Genomic DNA, 8,549 nt, shown 5'->3' with positions numbered 1-8,549 from the left:
AGACTAGCGCTCAACACGTTTTTATTTAATTGAATTTAGTCATAATATTAGACGGTTCCAGCTGCTAGTAAACTGAGTGGTTTATTTAAAAAAAAAAAAAAAAACCCAGAGATATATTTCTTCTAGTTCTGGAAGATCAGAAGTCCAAGATCAAAGTGCCAGCAGATCAGGCTCCATTTCCTGGCTCACTGATGGGGACTTTTGCTGTGTCTCATATGGTAGAAGCTTGAACAAGGTTCCTCAAGCCTTTTTAGGGGTAGCAAGTCCACTTCTAAGACCTATCATTATGATTTGGTCACCTCCTCCCACACCCCACCTCCAAATACTGTCGCGTTTTGAGTTAGGATTTCTACATATGAATTTTTTTGGAGAGGAGAACACTCGGAGTATATCAGTCCTTAAAATTCATAATCACAGGTGCTCGACATACAGAGGAATTAGCTTCCAGTTATCTCTTGAGTGCTCAGCCTGTTCTTTGTTTCCAGCTGAATGTCCTGCAGCTGGTATCTCCCAGGCAACCTGTCCCTCCACCACCTTGACACCTTTAGTTTTCTCCAGATAGTTCTCTCCTGTGCTGTCTGTCTCTGCATCTAGAATCCCCATCCATCATGTGCCCAGTTAAAGACTTAGGAGTCATTTTCCACAACTCCATCTCCCAAATTCTTCTCCCGTCATCCAGGTAAAATGAAACATTGTCACGTATATCACATTTTAACTCTTCCTTCTTTCCCTCCTTCCCTCCCTCCCTCCCTTCCCGCTTCCTTCCTTCCTTTAAAGTACACATACTGAGTACCTGCTCTGTGCCAGATGCTCTTCTAAGGATGAAAAGATGAATAAGATGAGACCATCATGCCAGACGTCAGTTGTAAAGATGGATTATAGTTATTTATTTCTGTGGCCTTAGAGAAAATACAGCTCCATGAAAGCAAGACTTTAAACATCAACAGTATACTTGATATATGAGTACAGAAGGAGATATATATCCAGGTTTAAGTGACAAAAGAATTAAACTCTTAGCTTTATAGTGTATTTCTTCTTTTGTGCTTCCTGATAGGCTACCATGGCTTGCTCCTGTCACATTCTTATTTGAATCTGGCTTATTCTATGTTGGGCTGTAGAATATCATCTCTTCATCTATATTATTAGCTCTCCGAGTCAAGGGATCAGATCTATAAACTAATACAATTCAGTGCCGTGCTTCAGAGTCAATAGACATTCAACAGTTATTGAACCAAGTGGTACATGGGCCCTCCTGGCAGGAATTGTGGGAATCACTGGACGCTGAACATTTTCACTTTGACCTCCAGTGTGTTCTGTGTCTAGGTAATGGGTCATTAACATCAGGCCGGTCCTCAGGGCTTCCGCCTGGATCATTTTATAGGTTTGAGGATAGGAAACAAGCAATTTAGGACAGGATAACTCGCTGAGTTGAGAAAAGACCACATCTTCTTTAAAGTTGGTATTGGTGCTCCATTTAGTTAAATGGTAGGTAAACAGTGAGCGGAACATGGGAAGAAGCTGATGGTATCTGCTAGTCTTTCCCTTGCTGTTTGCAAATCAGATTTGCTCACCCTCTCTCACATATGGAGCAGGGGAGTGGGCCCCAATCAAGATATTTACTTAGCACTGGTGTCCGCAAGATCCCTTTTGCCCTGAAGCAGTTAAAATGAACAGTACATTGGAAAGAGACTTGCCAACCCTGGTTCTCATAAAAGAAACGCGAACTGGTTCTGATATCACCAACGGTTACCTGACACACATTCTTCCTATAGTGTTTTAACAAGCCGAACTATTTTTAGGGAAATTCTTTGCCTTGAACTAAATTTACGGCCTTAAAGTCTTCTCGTCTATTTTTCCGGGTGTGCGTGCTCCAATGGTCCAATTTATAACTGACACCTTTACTACCTAGCAGCAGATCGGTTTCATCTCCCAGAGGAAGAGAAAACCAGACCCTGTGACTAGTGAACTGGATTGAAAATCTAGTCTAATGCTGACAGATAAATGCACTAATTTTCTTCTGTGACCGGTTCTGCATTGCAGGGTGAGCCTGCTTCTAACAACTCCCTCAAAAGGCTCTGTAACCCGTCCAAAAGATGATGTCAAGTGCTACAAGGACCCAGGTCAGCCCTGCATCATAGGTAACAGTTACCCCAGTGATAAAGTTACCAAGCAGGTTTTGAATGAGATTGTGTTTTTAAATGAAAGACTGGCTGGAAATGTAGACTTGGACCACGCATTAATAGGGGAAAATTTGAGACAAACAGAGGTTAACGTTTGGTTTCTTTGTGGTGTTCAGTAAAGGTCAGGGAAGGTTCTAATACAGAAGGAACCCAAAGTTTCAATGAGGAGCCGTGGTGTTCTACTAATACATGAGTATGTAGCTTAGACTGCATACTCATGTGAACTCTGGGGTTGCGCGGGAGCAATTTTAGGACTTGGAAGCCCCAGTCATTCAACTGAAATTGGTCACTTATTTTGGATAAATCCCTGAGCAGCTGAAGACCTATCCAAGTGCCTTGTTTAATTTTATTCTGAGGAACAAGTGAGCCCTCGTCCACTCTCACCCCTCCCTCAACTGTTTAGATAAAATGGGGAGGGAAGACATGAACAGTAGGCATGGAACCGGCAGAGAGCCTTCGAGATTAACTGTATGATTTTTCACTTTTACCACCAGAGTCATGGCTGGGGAAGCAACTCATGAATGGACCAGAGCCCAAATGGCGACCATGTTCCCATTATCCATCTGCTGTGTTTCCTCACAAAGGTTTAAGTACAAGATTGATTATGCATGTCTGATGATGTGAAGTACCTCTGAGTAAAGAAACGAGGAACAGTTTCTCACTCTGGACAAAAGAAAGAAGACATACACACCCAGAAGATAAATGGTGAAAATTCAGGCAAAAAGTACATAGAAGATATCTGGATTGTTTCTTAATTTATTTTTTTTAAGGTTTATTTCCCCAAAGACAAACCTGGAATTTGAAATACATAGGCTTAAGGGCCCCATGCAAGTTGATTTTCAAAATAAACACATAGAGCACCCTTCAAAGCAAACACAACTACTGAGAAATCAGGTTCCACTCAAAACAGGCTTTTCCTGGAGAAAAGCAAAGAAATTTAACAGCACCAACCTAAAACTAACTGGTTTGAAAAGGGAAACCCCGGTTGCTTATTTCCGTGAAGAGTTTATTACTGCTGACATCAAGCTAAAATATTTTCACTTTACAAAAGACAACAGGAACTGGGAATTGTGCGTGTGAAGGTAACGGAGCGGAGGGATTAGCAGCAGAACGCGGAGCATACGTGCCCCTGGGCTCCTGGGTCCGGCTAAGTGGAGATTAGCCTCCCTGAGCTCTTGCTGCTGGAAACGCAGGGAGACGCGGTTCCGACTCTCACACCAGCTGCCGCGCAGCCGGCTCCAGCCCAGGCCGCCCGGGCCGCCCTGCTGGCCGCGGGCCCTCTCCACGCCCCGGAGAGCCGGCTGCGCTGGGGCCAGCGCTCACCCCGCACCCTTCCTCGGGCGCCACCTGTTTCTTTCTGTGACTCTTTGCGACTGGAAAGAAAGCTGTTTTGCCAATGATTCCTGGCTCCAGAGGGTCTTCGCAGGGCCTTCTTTCTCTCCCTCTTCATCCTGAAAGGGGATTTTGCTTGAAATCTCCCAGTAGAAACGTCAGTGAAAGAATACCTTCTCAGTTCAGTAATGGATGCGGGTAATACGCCAAAGCCCCGGCTCAGCACTCTGTCCTCCACCACTACCCTGTGAGCTGGCAGGGCAAGGGTTCCGAAAGCCCATTTTACAGATGGCAGCCCCGAGGCTCGGAGAGGTGAACGGTTTTGCCCAAGTTCACCCGGCTTCCAAGTGAAACCCAGGCCAAGAACACTGGCTCCTGGTCCTGTGCTTTCCTTTAAACACATCAGAATTTATCACAGTGAGCTCCTTTCCACAGCCAGATTTGGAATAAGAAAATTATTTACTGTGTGTATTGCTATTGCTTCCTTAGTTTCATGTTTCAAAGTGATTTATTTACCATCGTCTTGAGGAGTGTGTAACTATTTTTACACAATTTTCACTTAGATAACCATAGCCTTAATGGAGATTGTATACTACTTGTGTGTCCTTGGGAATCTCTGGAGAGAGATGGAAAGATGACCAATACAAATACAGAGGTACGTACTTTTTGTTATGGACGGCAATATCCCGATTTCTATTTGTTTCCTAAGGAAATAGTTTTAGTGGATGGTATTCTGTGGTTTTTCTCTAAGTGTCATTTGAAACTTCCTCAAAGAGTTAGTGCCCACAGATTTTTGAAGCAGGAATTTAGGAAGAAACGGCTACTTTAGACCCAAGGTCTTCCAATGATTGTAAAGTTTCACTAGAGGGCGCTCCCACTTCATGGCCAGGAGGCCGCGAGGACAAAGGACCACAGCGCTCCGGATGCTTAACTTGCTGTACATACTGTTTTGTTTTCTCTTTCTCATTCTTTCTCTTCCACTTTCTCACCCATCGGATAAAAAGAAACAAAGTGAGATCATACGAGTCTTCCTTTAAATATATGAAGAGAAATGAACTACACTGAAAAACTAGCAAACATCGACAAAGGTAAATTACAGTTAACGGTTTGCCTTGTGACATGGAGCACATTATTGGAAGTCTCTTACATTGAATTTGTAGTTGTCAACATAAATAAGAGAATAAAATATAGTGGGAGCTGTTTGTTTAGTTTTTCAAGAACTATGTCTTTATTGAAAGATAAAGCAACCAGTGGTTGCTTAGCATTTATTTCCAGGTTGGAGGATCTTCGTGACCACCTTTGTTGGTACATCTTTGGATAAACCCAAATCACAAAGATGTGAGCTAGAAAACTGGGTAACTAAAGAAAAGCCCAAATGGACAAATGAAATTATTTAAGCGTAGATTGCACATTGGGCCCTGCTTTTTAGTTTATATACCACAAGTTTTATATGTTGAAGAATCTGTAGATAGTTTTAAACACATATTTTAGCAAGACAATAAATAAGAGTATTTCTGCAGGAGGAAAACAAGGTATTTCGAAGTCAGAAGGGAAGGAGCCTGTTCGCCAAGTGCAGAACCCCACAGAGCCCTCAGGCCTAAAGTTTCAAACTGATCTCAGCTCTTTAGGGGTTTGAATTTCTTTGCTGTTGGCAAAACACAAGTTCCTGCTTCAAAGAGAAATGGCATTAAGAGGGCCTGTTACAGATCCTCAGCGGCATTCTTGGACACCAAATCACTCTTACAAAACACCATTTTGATGAGTTTAGTAAAGATTAATCAGAAACATATGGATGAAGTTTTTCTTTAAAATTACATTGGTTTATAAAATCAGGGAAGAGGGGCATGCTGAAATACATTCCAGGCTTTATAAAACCTCCGACACCGGCAAAGTGGGTTGAGTGCTGATGGACCTAGAGAAAAGACCAGGTTTTCCCTCTGTCAACTGGACCCATCCTTCTTGGACTTGAATTTGTATCAAAGGCAAAACAAACAGCATCACTTTCTGCCACTGTTGTCCATTGAGGAAAATACACATTTGCCCCTCCACCAAGGACTTGCAAATTTCAGTGGAAATGCAGGCATCTGTATATACTTCTCAGTGGTGCAAAACCTATTCATGGGACCTAATAGAGGTCTGTTGTTTGGAGGGAAAGCAGGACCTCTAAAGTATTCCAGGCTGAATATTCCTCCCCAAACTTATGTCCAACAATTAATTCTTGGAATTAAACTCTTCTCTGACAGCTCTAGAAGTAAAATATACCTAATGCGAAGGACCTAGAGTGGCCATCATGTGGGGAAACGTCTCACTGCAAGTGCTAGATACCAGAACAACCTTACTACAAATCACCCAACCAACCCAGAGTGAATAGCCTTGAACAAAGCATGTTTTAAGGGAATTGAAGGTGAGCTCTAAAGCAATCATAGGCGATTAGGGGCCAATAACGAAATCATTAGAAATTGATAGATGCCGCTGAGTTTTCCCCACTCATTTAAGTAATCATTTGGAAATGAAGCATAATTTTTAAAAAAGTAATAATAAAATGAAAGTTGGGAGGCAGCTAATGAATTGTATAAGCCCTGAAATGTAAAGTTTCTCTCTTCTGAAGACTAATTAAGGAATATTATAAGAAGTCTCTTTTATCTTTGGAATATATATATATATATTAATTTTTATCCATATTTTGTGTTAAATAATCATCTGTAGTGAGATTAGGCATATGTAGGAAGTCTCATCTTCAGAGGTATTTCTAATAATTGTTCCTCAGGTAACAACCATAAAAAATATTTTCCCCAGGGAGTACAGTGATGAATATTTGGCTTGTAATCAAAAGGTTCTTCCTAGAAAGCATGTCTAGCATTCCTTTTAAATGTGTACATGGGAAATAATACCAACTTCTATCAGGTGTTGGATTTAGCCCGTTAGCATGGCAAATGTACCTGCTGATTAGCTTATGGATGGAGCAGGTATTCTGCACTTGTGCCGTCTTTCTGTCCCAGGTCATAGCTTCAGTTATTCTCCCTCTCCAAAGCTTCATCTGTCACTCTTATTGTCAAATGTTCCATTTTTCCTGTCCCTGCCAGCAGTGATTTCAATTTGGGCTTGACTTCAAGACAGACCACATTGTATCTGTGATGTCAATGGAAAAAGGATAAAAGTCATTAAAGATATTTGTTATTTTTGAAAGGTTAAAAGAGTTTTTCTTGGTGGGTAACACTTTCTCTGGAAAGAACCTCAACTAATTGTCTGACCAGGGAATGGGCACCTAAGTGAGAAAAAAATATCCTTGCTAAAGCATTGGCGTCTATTATTTTTCCCTTTTTATTGTCCAGCGCCTCTGGGCCTGGTGGGCTTTCTGGAGGCATCTGAGCTCAATATTCCTTCAAACAGCAGAGCAATGATTACACTGCTGGGCGGACTTTCTTTCTGTCTGCCCTAGGCAAGGGATTCTTGCTTCAAACACCATTTATTGTAGAAATTGTTGTTAGGGTTCTAGAAATTGTGTGTGGATCCTTAAAAGAGTCCTAAAAGGACAGAATTGGAGGTTCACATCAAATGCCATTTTGTTGTGCTCCATATCCACTTCCCTAAAATGCATCGCTCCGTAGCAATAATGGAAGAGATTAAGAATAGGACACTTTCTTAAGGACCGATGGTATCCAAATGATTTGAGTTCTTCTAAGAAAAAAAATGATTATAAAAAGCAAAGAACCCAAGAATAGACCACACTCACACCAAGAAACATCGTCCATCTGTGCTTTGAAAGGGTAAAGAACCGAACTGGGTCATTTCCTTTTCTCTGGGAGAGAAGCACACACAAGACAAAGAGAATACTTTTAGTTCCGTTAGGTTGGAGATTTGTTTTAAAGGCCCCTCACAGATGACTAGCACCCAACACAGAATAGGTTTCTACTGGAGGCAAGAGAAGATTTTCCTCTTGATATCGTTCCCACGTGGATGGCAACCATTCTCTGACAGTCACCATTTCCTAGGATGTAGTTATCTGAACACATCTGAATAACACAAAAGGGAAAGGAACATTTTGATGTGTTGAAGAAAGTTGTTTTGACAAATGTCAACGCCTGGGTCTTGCTGGCTGAGGCCTGTTGTTAACTTCTGAGGCTGCCTGTGCGCGGCGGCTCATGCTACTCTGTCAGGGGAAATTGGACAGACCCAACACAATTTCATTTCCATTTCTCTACAGCATTACAAGCTTCCTTGGCAGCAAAATCACATATTCTTATCACAAAAATAAATGAGAGAAAAGAAGACATACATTTCTGTCAAGTTATGTCAAGACATATTTGGTATGTATTTCACTTCACTATCGCTGACAGCAAAGATGTCATGTATTCTTAATACAAAGTAAAGAAGTATTTTCCTTTTTCCCCCTGCAAGGCATCAATTTCATTTTATTCACTTATAAGTGCCAGTGACAGGAAAGTGTCTTTTTAAAACAAAGCTTGGGGAAAAAAAAGAATAGTTTTTGTGTATTGCTGGATTTCTGAATGGACATATTGTATGTGAATTTAATTTGACAATATCATAACAACCACAATAATAGACATCTACCACCACTTCATTATCCATTTTCACAGAACACAATCATTGCTCTGATGTACTCCTTTCCACGAGTGTGATGGGATAGATTAAAATAAATCACAGAGATGTTTGTGTTTCTTTCAAGGTACCGGTGGAGTAAGAAAGAAAAGAAAGGAAGAGAAGGAGGAACACAAGAAAGAAGAGAGGAGAAAACAAAAGGGGAATTAGTTCTGACAAGAGGAGAAACAGATCTGCAATGCTAAATGCAACAAGCATCTTGAAAGGCTTAAATGTGATGTCCCAGGAAAGTTAACGTTAAATTATTACTGGAGTGGTTCATAATGAATGATTGTTTTTCACCTTTTATTTCATTGTATTCTACTTAATTATGATATTTTGATAAATGTGCATAAGAATTCAGTTAATTAGGATAATGCTCCTTCATCAGAAGGGAGTGAGTGGAGCTTCTGCTCCCGAGGTGGACGCTGGTGCCCA

At 41.2% G+C, this 8,549-nt stretch overlaps 1 long non-coding RNA gene across 1 annotated transcript; it reads left to right on the top strand.

Annotated features, from left to right (window-relative positions):
* Positions 1-4,179: 4,179 nt before the first annotated feature.
* On the top strand, positions 4,180-8,242 carry LOC102023914. Its single transcript, XR_260701.2, has 4 exons — positions 4,180-4,600; positions 5,756-5,916; positions 7,717-7,819; positions 8,200-8,242. It is a non-coding gene; the product is annotated as an uncharacterized LOC102023914 (long non-coding RNA).
* Positions 8,243-8,549: the final 307 nt, after the last annotated feature.

This window comes from Chinchilla lanigera, unplaced genomic scaffold (assembly GCF_000276665.1).
Source record: "Chinchilla lanigera isolate Chin_1 unplaced genomic scaffold, ChiLan1.0 scaffold00019, whole genome shotgun sequence".
In the NCBI taxonomy this organism is placed as follows: Eukaryota; Metazoa; Chordata; class Mammalia; order Rodentia; family Chinchillidae; genus Chinchilla; species Chinchilla lanigera.
This window is presented reverse-complemented; position numbering and strand designations above follow the sequence as displayed.